This window comes from Miniopterus schreibersii (assembly GCF_964146895.1).
Source record: "Miniopterus schreibersii genome assembly, chromosome: 9".
Lineage (NCBI taxonomy): Eukaryota > Metazoa > Chordata > Mammalia > Chiroptera > Miniopteridae > Miniopterus > Miniopterus schreibersii.
Genome location: NC_138118.1, coordinates 51,805,767 through 51,816,677, shown reverse-complemented (window position 1 = coordinate 51,816,677; position 10,911 = coordinate 51,805,767). Strand labels below are relative to the sequence as shown.

General features: G+C 36.4%; 1 pseudogene across 1 annotated transcript; it reads left to right on the top strand.

The window, feature by feature from the left end:
- Window positions 1-3,541: 3,541 nt before the first annotated feature.
- On the top strand, window positions 3,542-4,035 carry LOC308561611 (large ribosomal subunit protein eL21 pseudogene; annotated as a pseudogene). Its single transcript has one exon. The product of its transcript is annotated as a large ribosomal subunit protein eL21 pseudogene (transcript).
- The last annotated feature ends 6,876 nt before the right edge of the window (window positions 4,036-10,911 follow it).

Sequence of the window (10,911 nt, the reverse complement as noted above, 5' to 3'; positions counted from 1 at the left end):
CTTAAATATCTCCCCAGAATGGCCTTCATTGCCTGACCAATCTTTATAAATTAGGACTCCACTCTTATTTAAGTCAGTTCTCTGTTCCCTTTATACATGGTATCAATATTTCAAGTATTCATTTAATTTCAATTTGTCTTTCATTTTCTGTCCACTCCCTATATTGTAAGCTTCCTGAGATCAGGGACCAAATCCGTGTTATTTTTCTGTATAAATCTTGCATTTAGCTCTATGTTTGCCTCAAAGCAACTTTGCTGTGTCTTCACCCAGGATTTCAACAAAATTATAGCCTCAACCATGGTATTACATGTCAATTTGACAATACCATGATGGATTTATAAATTAGCTTTTATTTTGCTTGTGCTGAGTCACACCAAACTAGGGAGTAAGGAAGAAATGTAATGCCTGTAAAATGTTTCCACACGCTGCTTCTCTTTTTATATTTATTTTTTTATTATTTTTTAAATATATCTTTATTGATTTCAGAGAGAGGAAAGGAGAGGGAGAGAGAGAGATAGAAACATCAATGATGAGAGAGCCATTGATCGAGCCCGCAACCCAGGCATGTGCCCTGACAGGGAATCGAACCCGGATCGCCTGGATCCTAGGTGGACGCTCAACCGCAGAGCCACGCCCGGGCCAGGGTGCTTCTCTTTTTAAATAACAGAATAAATAAAACTTTATTCATTACCAAATAAGTAATATAGAAAATTGGAAACTACAGACAATAATTAAAATTTTTCATTTTGAAATAATTATAGATTCACAGGAAATCACAAAGATAGGACTGAGAGGTCTCGTATACCCTTCACACGTTTATCCCAATTTTTACATTTTATGTAACTAAAGTACAGTATCAAACTCAAGAAACTGACAATGGTACAGTGTGTGTGAATAGCTCTATATCATGCTAGCACATGTGTGGGTTCATGTGGCTAACACTGCAGCCCAGCTACAGCGCTAGTCCATTACCACAAGGTCTCCCTCATGCTCCCTCTAGAGTATATCACCCTCACCTCCTCCCCACGACCATCCCTAACCACTGGCAACCACTAGTGTGTTCTCCATCCCTATAATTTTGTTATTTTGAGGATATTATAAAAATGGAAACATGCAGTATACATATTTTGATACTGACTCTTTTTTTCACTCATCTTAGTGACCTTGAGATGCATCCAAATTATTGTATATATCAACAGTTTGTTTCTTTTTATTGTGAGTAGTGTTCCACTGTAAGGGTATAGCATAGTTTGTTTAATCATCACCCATTGGACAACATCTGGGTGGTTCCCAATTTTTAGCTATTACAAACAATGCTGCTGTTCACAGCATATAGAGATTTGTGAGTAGACATAGTTTGCATTTTCATTTTTATATGGACATAACACTTTTTCTTATTTTGTTTTTATTTCTCTTAATGAAATAGGTAAAAGTTGTAGGAAAAGTTACCCACTATAAAAAATTTGAAACTACATAAACTTTTTAAGGAAAAGCAATAATCTACATTCCCACAAATGAATATCAATCACTATTACTATTTTATTACTCTTCTTTCTATGCACAAGATTTTTACTGCTCTTTATAAATAACTATGATTATGATGCATAAGTGAAATTTTGTAACCTGATATTTTCCTTTACTATTATGAAAAAATTGTTACCAAAAATGTGGGAAAGATACACACATACACATATAGACATATGTTAATTGAAATAAAGCACAATAGTAAAATAAATACCACCCCCAAGCCCACCACCCATTGTAAGAAATAATATACATTATTACCACTAACACTCCCTTCAGGTCTCTCTGTGTTTTATTCTTTATTTTAAAGGTGTTTTTCAGGAGATCTTGTCAACCATACTGCTGAAAACAGGTGTTTTCTAAGCAAAAGTTCAAATGAGGAGAAGTAGGAGGCCCCCTGACTTTCTCTTAACTGACTGTGACTGGTAATATATCTCCTTTCTTTCCTCTCAATACTTTTTTTCAAAAAATCTTACTGGAAGCATCAAAATGTCCTTCCTTTGAGAATTCTATGATTTAAGTTTCTTCAAAGTGAAGGGCCAATTATTCCAAGAATGTAGTTGACTTTTATAAAACAAGTGGAGTTTAAAACCTTACCTGTGAGCATTTTTCATAATGTATGTTCGTTGTATTGTTAAAGCACCTGGTCAGTCTTTTTTTCTCCATCATTATTGAGATGGAGGCACTGCTCTTGAATTGAATATTGACTTTTCTGGATATGAATTAGTTTTATTCTAGGTACTGCATCAGAAAGCTAATTTCTTTGGTCATAATTATGCAGTGTGAGTGCTTGATGTTTGCTTTGTTCCTTGTACCTTACCTCTAATAAATATCATAAAAGTTATACACTTTAAACTATAATTATTCCATCTTTCAGAGGAATATGAAATTTAGATTTCTACATATCTTTTTTTTTCTCTAACTTGTCACTGTCAGACTCTCCCTCATTCCCAGAAAAACTGCCATTGTTATGCTTTTTCTTTAGATCTTATTAAAATTTTAATAGAGATTCAAGTCACTCTTGACATAATTGGAAGTAGTACAAAATCAGATTTGGGAAGCTATATATAGGTTCTAATGATTTTTAGTCTGTTATTATCTGCTGGATATTCATAAAATTTAACATGAGAAAATGCTTCTACTGAGACCTGTGTCAGACATAGCAGGAAGGCGGTGATCTGTAGGTAGGAGGGCAAGCTTCTTAACAGGGTTTTCAGTGAGATATAAGCATACATAACAAATTTGCAGTTTAAGCAATTCTGCTTTCAACTGGTTTTTGGCCTGGTGATAACCTTAGAATACAACCCTTTCTAGAAAAGTGATACTAAAACCGTGACATATCGATCAAGGAAACTAATGGCAAACACATTAAAAACTGGCAAAGGAAATAGTCACGATGCTCCTAGATGAAAATCAATCCTCAAGTATGATCCTAGCCAGTGTCCTCCAGATGTCCTAGGCTTTTTATTCTAGGAATTTTAGGTCACATTGTATGTAAAATACACATACACATACACACACGCATATATATACACACACACATTCATATTTAATTTAAATGAATAAATGAGGGCAACTTTAACTCTTACTAGTTTGCTGAAAATTAGTTTCACTCAAATTGTCAGCTGGTGTTTCTAAGAGCTGCTTCAATGGTTTCTCATGTATATTTAGAACTAGTCAACTGTGATCACTTGGCAACATCCACCCGGTTTTTTTCTTTCCTATTCTGGTTCTCACTTGTCCACTTCTCTGGCTGCAAAACCACTAGACAATGCCACTTAACTCTGCCTGTCCACGACGGATTTCCTACGTTCTCCAGGCCTCACGGGGCCAAGGCCTTTCTTCCCCCGTCAAAACTACAAGTTTTTCTCCAGGACTTTAAGCAGTTCTTACTAGTTCTAGAGCCTCATACATTTTTTTTTTCCTGCTAGCTTTTATCTTACCTGTTTGCTTCCCAAGACTCTCATAAAATAAAAATAAAGAGTTCCTTTAGGCCAGAACTGCCACCTTCCAGTAATTCGCCAAAACGACCAACACAAAGGGAAAGAGGAGAGGCATCTGCTATATGTTCTCTAGACCTTATAGAAAACATGGAGTTGTTCCTTTGGCCACATAAATGCACATCTACAAGGAAGGTGATATTGTGGACATCAAGGGAATGGGCACTGTTCAAAAAGGAATGCCCCACAAATGCTACCATGGCAAAACTGGAGGAGTCTGCAGTGTCACCCAGCATGCGGTGGGCATTGTTGTGAACAAACAAGTGAAGGGCAAGATTCTTGCCTAGAGAATTGATGTATGTATTGAGCATATTAAGCACTCTAAGAGCGGAGATAGCTTCCTGAAGGAAAATGTGAAGGAAAATGATCAGAAAGGGAAAGAAGCCAAAGAGAAAGGGACCTGGGTTCAACTGAAGTGCCAGCCTGCTCCAGCCAGGGAAGCTCACCTTGTGAGAGCCAGTGGAAGGAGTCTGAGCTGCTGGGACCCACCCCCCATGAATTCATGGCATGATCAGTATATATAAAAAAAGACCTCTGTGCTGATAAAAATGTTTCTCTTAACTGGGTAGAGGTGTGGTGTCCCTTCCCCTCCAAAAACAATAAAGAAAGAAAATAAAAAATAAAGAAAATAAACCAATAAAAATTAACTCTAGTTCTGTTTATTTCTGGTCTTCTCCTCTAGCTACTGGAGCTCAAATTCAGTTCATGGGACCAGACAGAATAAAAACTATAACCATACCAATTTCTCCATTTGATTATAAGTGAACCTCCTTCGTATTACCCTAGGTATTGTATGCACTATGCATGCATGCATGCTAGTTTATATGAAGTTGCTGGGGAAGGAAAACTGTGGCTTTATCTGCACCCACAGTATCTGGCACATACATCAGCAATCTATTCAGTTACCAAATATTTATTGGGAGTGACTATTATGTCCTAGACACTAGGTAAGTGATGGAATCTACCCTCATGGAGTTTACATTCTAGAAGAAAAGACATAAACATAAGCAAATAAGAAAACATACACTTGGGAGTTGGAGGTTGTACTGATAGCAGAGTAAGAATACTTGTTAGCAGATAACTGGAGTAGGAGGTGCAATTTATTTATAAGGTACTCAAGGAAGGATGATGTCTGGGGAAAGATTCTACAGTTGAGACCTTGTAAACAGCTGAAGAAAGAACATTCTAGGAAGAGGGCAAGGTGCTGCAGGAGGAGTCTTGGAGAACTCAAGAACAGAAAGCAAACGTGCTGGAGGAATTTTTTCTGGGAAGGTGTGAAACTAGATTCAGGGAAGAAGGTCAAATACCAGGTTGCTGTAAAGGGACAAGAAAAATGGAGGAATTGCTGGATTAAGATATGGAGCCAATGGTATTTGGGGGCAGGATTTCTGTGCACTCTTTTAAAAATGGGAGTATGCTGGTTGTCTCCTGCAGTGGAGAGTCTGACGATACAGACGGAGGAGACGCAGAGGAAGTGGAGAAGCGGAGTTGGATGGGATCCAGAAGCATCTGCAGAGATTCACATTTGATAGGAGTGAGGGCACTTTTCTAGTTGTAATAGAAGATAAATATAGGCTCAAGTCAGTGTGTAGATGTGGTGAAGGGAATAGGAGGGATTTCTGCTGAGCCAGCCCAATTCCCTTTGTTAGAGGAGAAAAAATAAACAGATACAAGTAGATCTGATAATGAATTACAGTGATACTTGAGTGAGAGCCAGGTTTTTTTTTCCACAAAGCAAAATCTCAGTGTGTGTTTTTTTAGATTAGTGTTCCCCACTACAATTTTAAAATTCAACTGATTTTTTGAAAAAAGATGAATATAAATGTGCTCTACCTTGTATTTGTTTGGATCATTTACTGTGTGCTAAAGGGAAAGAAAAGTTTAGCTCTTCAGTCTGGTAGAAATCCTAAACTCTTTGTATGGTATCCAAGAATATCTTGGGCCTGTTTCCCTAACATGAAAATGGCTTCAGTCTTTTCAGCCGTGAAGTGGCTCAATCAATGGACATATTCTTCAATTATTAGCTCCAAAAGAGGGCTGATGAACAGGAGGTAGAAAAAATGGTAATTTTCACATGGAAATAGAATGAGTGTATTGTCCAGATTTTAATTTTTAAACTATCATAAAGAAAGAGTTTTCATAAATGTGAGCACTCCTTTTTAAAACCATCCATGAATCAGAGTAAGTTAGAAAGAGGGCTTATCACCTTCTAAAGAAAATGGGAATATCAGTGACAATTTCATGACATACAGATTCTCAACCTGTTACTTTTGATTTAAAAACCTTATAATTATGCTTAGTCTAGAATTAAACTGTTCTTTAAATTTGTTCAAATAATGCTTAAATTTGACAGCATTAATTTTAAAATGACACCTAAGACTACATTTATGTAATAGAACATACGTGTGTGTGTATATATATAAAAAATATATATAATATGTATTTTGTATTTATGTTTATATAGAGATATATATATTGAGGGAAATAAAGTTATAAGAACATATAAAAGTGTCTCTGGAACTATTTAAATATATGTATATGATGTTTGCACCAGGGAGGAGTAACTGAGAGTGAGAGGAATATTTTCACTCATTTTATAACTCTTTATTATCGATCTTTTTGTAAACATTATTGAATATAAAATTTTATCCAAAAAGAAAGAAAAGAGAGAGAAAAGGAAATGGAAATAACACATATTGGTAAGTACTTGCTGCATATATAGCTGCATTTAAAAATCTGTGGGTTTTTCTCCCCAGTTTTAAAAATCTTCTGAAAAGTAAAAATAATGAGCAGCATAAACTAAACAGTAAAGCAGTTTATTATATATTTTTTCTTTTAAAGATTTTTAAAACTGATTTTTAAACAGAGAGGCAGGCAGAGGGAGAGAGAGAAACATTTATGTTAGAGCCAAACATCAGTTGGCTGCCTCCCACATGCCCCCTACTAGGGATCGAGCCCCCAACCCAAGCAAGTGCCCTGACTCAGAATTGAACCAGCAGCCTTTCAGTGCACAGGACAATGTCCACCAACTGAGACACACTGGCCAGAGCCCTTTATTTTAATGGTTTAGTTATAGTAAAAATTTTATCTTTAAACCAGAAAGATATTACCATGCTCTGTGAAATCAGGAAAGCATTAAAAGTGAGCCCCCCCCCCCCCCAAATATCACACTTCTATCTCATGAACATTCCCCTTAATAGGTAAGATTAACATTAGTTGCAGATCTTAATAGAGCAGAAAATCTTCACTATGTACTGTCTGTGTTTTAAGTTATTTATCTTTCCCAAGAGAAGTTCTAAGACTAATGTGCACTGAAGAAAATAAATTAGATAAACTGTTAGCTTATTCAAATTATTTAACCTGATGGTTACAGCTTATATATTAGTTTAAAAATGACGGTGATAAAAATTATTCAAAATAATGAGTCACAAGATAGTTGGGCTTTAAAATAATACCATACTCCTAAAAAGGCTAACTGTTGTCTTTTAGGAATTGGTCAAATTTAAATACATGTTTTATATTATTGTTTCAGGCTACCTAGTTTATGTCAGCATAAAATATTTTGTTTCACAGAGGGATTTATGTAATGAACCATAGCCATCAAGCACCCATAAACAAGACATTTTGGTCACCAATGCTTGCTCCTTGCCTTCTCTATATCGCCCTATCTTGACTGCTGCATTCTCCACTCTCAAGAAAATCATCATTTTCATAGCCAATGCCCAGACTGTCAGGTTCTTTCAAACTTCAGCACACTTCCTACCCCAGCCATACACACACACACTTCATTACAAATTGGTACATACATTGAGCAACCTTAAAGAACTTAAAACCTATCATTCTACAATCAAGTTGTTCTTTAAATATTTAGTAAGTGTAAAGACATGGAGTCTTGTTTGCTTTTTTAATTTACCTTTATTGTTGAAAGTATTACAGATGTCCCCTTTTTTCCCCATTGACCCCATCCACCCCTCCCCCCGCCCCGCCCCCTGCCCCAGGCCTTCACCACACTATTGTCTGTATCCAAGGGTTATGCATATATGCATATAAATTCTTTGGTTAATCTCTCCAGGCTTGTTTTTTAATGCAGATTTTCATGCACACTCTCAGAGCTTTTAATTACATAGTTCTAGGTGTGGAATGGGCATTTTTAAAAAGTTCTCCTGCCCAGCTGGCCTTGGCTCAGCTGTTGAGCACTGACCTAGGATCTAGGAGATCATGGTTGGATTTCCAGTCAGGGCACATGCCTGGGTTGTGGGTTCGATCCTCAGTCGGGGGCCTGCAGGAGGCAGCTGATCAATGACTCTCTCATCATTGATGTTTCTATTGCTCTCTCCCTCTCCCTTCCTCTCTCTGAAATCAACAAAGATATATATATATATATATATATATATATATATATATATATATATATATATATATATAAGATATATATATATATATATATATTTTTTTTTTTTTTTTAAAGTTCTCCTAACCTGGCCAGAGTGGCTCAGTTGGTTGGGCACCATCCTGTGCACCGAAGGACCCCTGGTTCTATTACAGGTCAGGGCACATGCCTGGGTTTGGGGTTCAATCCAAGTCAGGGTACATATGGGAGGCAACCAATTGATGTTTCTCTTTCACATCAGTGTTTCTCTATCTCTCTCCCTTCCACTCTCTCTGAAAAGCAATGGAAAAAATATCCTCAAGTGAAGTTTAAAAAAAAAAGATCCATAGTTCAAATATGTATTTCAGCTGACAACAGCTCCCCTGCTTTTCTTCCTTAGTGGTTTATCTACTAGACTGACAGAGAGTTAGTTCTTTTGAACTTTACTCTGGAAAAATAATATCCTAGACTGCGTGGCTTTAGGTTAAATCTGTTTTTCTCAAAGTCACAAAACCCATGTCATTGGAATTCCCTATATTCAGAGTATAAAAATTTCCTTTCTTAACATCTTCCTCCTGAACAATGCTATGCGCATCCTGGTGCTCTCCTAATTTCTTTGTCCTTTAGCTTCCTGTAGTCATCTAGATCAAAAGATCACCTCTTTTCTGATATAACCAGCTCCCACCTTGCTCAGGATCTCGATACCTCAGGATGACTCAGAAGAAGCTTCCAGCTACCTGTGCTGTGTTCTCACAGTTGCATTTGAAAAGGACCTGCTTATGTCCCAGCCTAGGGACCATTGTGTCATCTCAGACCACTTTTTATTATTAAAATATTTTTCAATTTTTGTAACAGAAAGCTAAAAGTGATTTTTGAAGTTAAATAGACCAAAACACTTCTGGTCAAATAATCTGATATGTTACATACTAGAATATTATTCATATACATGCACATACTCACATCCAGATTAGAATATCAAAATGCACATTCACATGCTAAGTCCTGCAGTTTTTTTAAGTATTTCATTTTTCCCTAACCAAAATTTGTTTCACACATTTGAAAATTTAACCTTTCCCCCCCACACACACACTGTTTCTGTGAGTGTTATATGAAACAACTCGTTGCAGACAGAGAATTGGAAAAACTCTGACAAAGAATAATAGCATTCTCATAGCTGAACAATACTTCTGTTTCTTGGTCATCAGCTGAATGGGAATATTAAATTTAAATATAAAGATGATATTTAGAAAATCCTATGATGATAAATTCAAGACTCTTCAAAACTAAAAGCTCATCTGAGTTTGGCAATTTTGGAATTATTACTGAGTTATTACTTAGGGAACTGGTTTGTGGACAGTAGATCCAATTGCATAATTCAGCAACAAATCAAATCAATGATACAAAAATTGAACTTTTGTCTTCTTAATATTGGATTCTTCTGTAAAATATCTATTTCTTCGTATGAGTCAGAGTAGAGCTAAAAAGGGGTGATTCAGTAATATTTATAATACAGTGTTCTATGATATATAAAATCTTTGCATTGTGGAAGGAAAGGTAGAAGGGAAAGACTTTCTGAATGCATCTTTATGTGGCAGGCAATGTGCTGTCCTTGAAAATAAAGGTGAGAGATGGCTGCTGATGCCCTGACATTTATTAGCACTAATCATAGGAGATGAAAAATACAAAGAGTATAGTGCTCCAAGTGCTATTATCAGCATAGGACACTGTGGAATCATAAATCATTAGAATGCATAAAAAACTCTTCTTTAAGAGTTTACATAGTTAAAATAAATCAAATTTTCTTTCCGAGTAGTGTTCTTGGAGGGATTGTAGTGCACTAAAGTATTTATTTTTATTTACATTTACAAGCCGTTGGATAATGGATGAATATCATATGCAACCTGTGATCAGGGTTTGGAGTGACAGCCATAGAGAAAAAAACAGCTCACATTGAAATAGAAATAATGGAGAGAGTGCTGTGGCCACATTGGTAAGATGTGTGCCACTGGAAAACGATTGAAATTATTTCTGGCATCCTTACCAAATCACTTGGACATTATGATAAAATAATATTCTTATAATATAAAAAAACCATTGGCTATTTTTCACAGGTTATGATATTAAATAAAGAAGGCTTTAGAACTTTAAGGCATCTAAATCAGGCAGAGTGGGGAATAAAATAAAATGTTGGCATTTCAAGCAAAGACGGAAATAATTTTGCAATATGGTCAATTAACTTTCCTAAGGAGGAGGGTAGTTGGGAAGGTGTGTTGTTCGGGGGCATGCAGAGCATATAATTTCCTGATGACGGGGAGTTTTTAATTATTTAACACTAGTGAGAGAGTGAGGAGGTGGACAGTTTCTGTTTTTAACTGGAGGCATTGAACCAGATGCATTCAGGGGCCTGTGGCCAACTTCAGAGATTTGCTGAATAAAGATGACTGAGTCTCTGTGGTGCGGCCGGTGAACTAAGGTCGGACAGCAAGTGAAAACCACTTCAGAGGCTAGTGAACGCTGCAACTTGAGACATTAGTAAAAAAAAAAAAAAAATTTAGGTTAATTATTTTGAAACAATAATTAGTATCGAATATGTCTCACAATATAGGCTTAGGACAACTATTTGGTTCTTGTGCTTGGCTGGGTTCAACTCTATACTGAGCTTCACCACAATAGCTTTCAGAAAGAAGCAATTAAGTGTACTAATAAATTTTCTTACACATAATCACTCTTGTAGTTCACAATGCTAACTGCACATTAAAACCCCCCAAGGAGCTTTGAAAAAATACAAATGATCACCCACAGAGATTCAGATTTAATTGATCTGAGGCAGGACCAGAGGATATTTTCTAAGTTTCTACAATTGGCCTTAACAAGCAGTCAAGGTGAGGGAATCCTTGCACAGAACCTTCTTCAAGGAACCCACTACTAGGCTGGACAAAGAGGGCACATGTATGCAGAGGAACCTGGGAATGTTCCACTCCTTAAAGTTTGCAGCCGGGCCTGGGGATTTTGTGAAGA